This window comes from Carlito syrichta, unplaced genomic scaffold (assembly GCF_000164805.1).
Source record: "Carlito syrichta isolate Samal-C Ts95f unplaced genomic scaffold, Tarsius_syrichta-2.0.1 Scaffold267890, whole genome shotgun sequence".
In the NCBI taxonomy this organism is placed as follows: domain Eukaryota; kingdom Metazoa; phylum Chordata; class Mammalia; order Primates; family Tarsiidae; genus Carlito; species Carlito syrichta.
Window position 1 is genome coordinate 31,558 of NW_007211986.1, and position 2,108 is coordinate 33,665.

Here is a 2,108-nt window from a genome sequence, read left to right on the forward strand (position 1 = left end):
GAGGGAGGGTCAAATCTTACCATGAACTCTTACACTGGGTAGAGCTAGAGACACTGGTCCGCCTAGTCTCTAGGTATGCACAATTGCACAGGCAACCAGATCCTGAATGTGTGGCACCACAATTAAACAGACAAGTGTTAGATGAGAGGACACATTCTGAGAAGTCACATGATTTCCCATTCATAGAAGGCGTTGCCCTCCTATCAGAAAAGTAGTGTTGAGAAAAGCGAAGGCAGAGCCCAGCACTAGCTTCCTAGCACAGGCTGAGGATCACGGCAGCCTTGATCACACCCTATTTACAAAGCAGAATGATGTTCCCAGGGGAGTGGGGCTGATGAGGGGAGGGGTCTGGGATCCCACCCCAGTAGCCTTTCCCCAGCCAGCCTGGACCTGCAGAAGCCATTTTCTGGCCCTCTGAAGGCAGAGTCAGCACATCTGGGAGGTGCAGACATTCTGGCCAATTCCTCACCCCGCCCCACCTTCCCCAGGTCTGACAGGTGACCCAGTCCACTGGGCGTGCCTCTACCCCCACCTGCCCCACATTTGGACAGACACATGGTGAATATGGAAATTGAAGCCAGCTGGGCTGGGGCACATCTAGTTGTCGTTGGGTTGGAGTCACCTTGCAGGCATCCTGAGACAACCAGGCTTTGCCCACAGTGGCCAGGTTGAGACAGTGTGTTTTTATGATAATTCAGGTTACTCCAGGACAAAACATGATCCTGATGACACCCGGAGGAAAAGCAGGCTGGAGCCTCAGAAGAGCTGGCCCTGTATACTCAGGTACTTCCAGCAGTGAATCCAGGATTTCAACACTGGGGAGTAAATGGGGAGCCCTGCCTGCTGCCTGCAGTTGTTCACAGTCATGAGGTCACCGACCAGCAGGAAGGGGTAGGTCAGCATGCTCACTGTGATCCCCATCACAAACTTGGTGTAGCTCCAGATGGCCAGGGCCTGGATAAACTGGGAACCTGGATTCTGGTCATTTCCCAGTCCCCCTGGGGTGTCACTCATGCTGTCATCCACCAGGTAGGCATTGATGAAGTGGGCCAGCAGGTTACAGCCCCACAAGATAACCACATCACCCAGGAGGTGAGGGATTAAGCCAACAAAGAATCCCAGCAGCCCATCCTCTTTAAATATCTTTCCAATGAAGCTCAGCACACTGCTGTACTTGCCCTCCCAGCACATAAACTGGACCATGCAGCGCATTGAGATGACATGCAGGGCGTGGGCCAACATACAGGATACATACTGTATCATCATCTCATAGGAGGTCTCTTTCACGACTTTCTTCAGAGAAGTCTTCATATCATTCTTGCTGGAAACCTGCTCAATCTCATCTGGAGGCAACACCTTCTTCATGCTGCCCTGGGTCCCAGTGGAGAGGGTGCTGGACATCAGTCAGAGGCTCAGGCCTTGGAACAGCCCTATCTTACCATCCACTTGCACAATGTACTTGGCATAGGTGAAGAAGCTTGGCAGGTAGAGGACCTTCCTCTCTAGCACATTGGTCCCAAGGGTGGGGGGCATCAGCTCATGACCCACCTGGATGAGCAGCTTCATGTAGTGTGGTGGGTGACTGAGTGCCATCACGCCTGCACCCAGTGTCACAAAAAGCACCTCAATGGTCGGGGCATTGTCCCCGGAGCTCAGGCCTCCAACCCGCCATCTATCCTGCAGGCCGAGGGCTGTGCCGCAGGCTGAGGGTGGTGCAGATGGACACGGTGTGCGGGTGGTGGATCGTGAACACGGGCCTTGACCCCAGCCGCTGTGCCGCCGCGAGCTCCAGCTCCAGCTCCAACTCCTGCCATCCTTGTGGCACCACTGTGAGCGTGAGCCCTTGCTGTCATCTTTAAGAGGTATTTTGACCAGGTATAAAATTCTAAGTTGACAGATTTGATCCCCAGCACTTTAAAGATGTCCTTCCATTGTCTAATGAAATGCATAGTCTCTCGTAAGGCATATGTTGTCTCACTTTTCTTTGTTTTTCTGTACAAAATGTATCTTTTACTTCTGACTGCTTTTCAAATTATCACTTCATCACGTTTTCAAAAAATTTAATTATGATGTATTCTGTTGTTATTTTTCTTATGTTTTGTATGCTT

At 51.5% G+C, this 2,108-nt stretch overlaps 1 pseudogene across 1 annotated transcript; it reads right to left on the reverse strand.

Moving 5' to 3' along the window:
- Nucleotides 1-699: 699 nt before the first annotated feature.
- LOC103254052 lies at nt 700-1,814 on the reverse strand (annotated as a pseudogene). The gene has a single exon (XR_002481608.1). The product of XR_002481608.1 is annotated as a mitochondrial carrier homolog 1 pseudogene (transcript).
- Between the last annotated feature and the right edge of the window lie 294 nt (nt 1,815-2,108).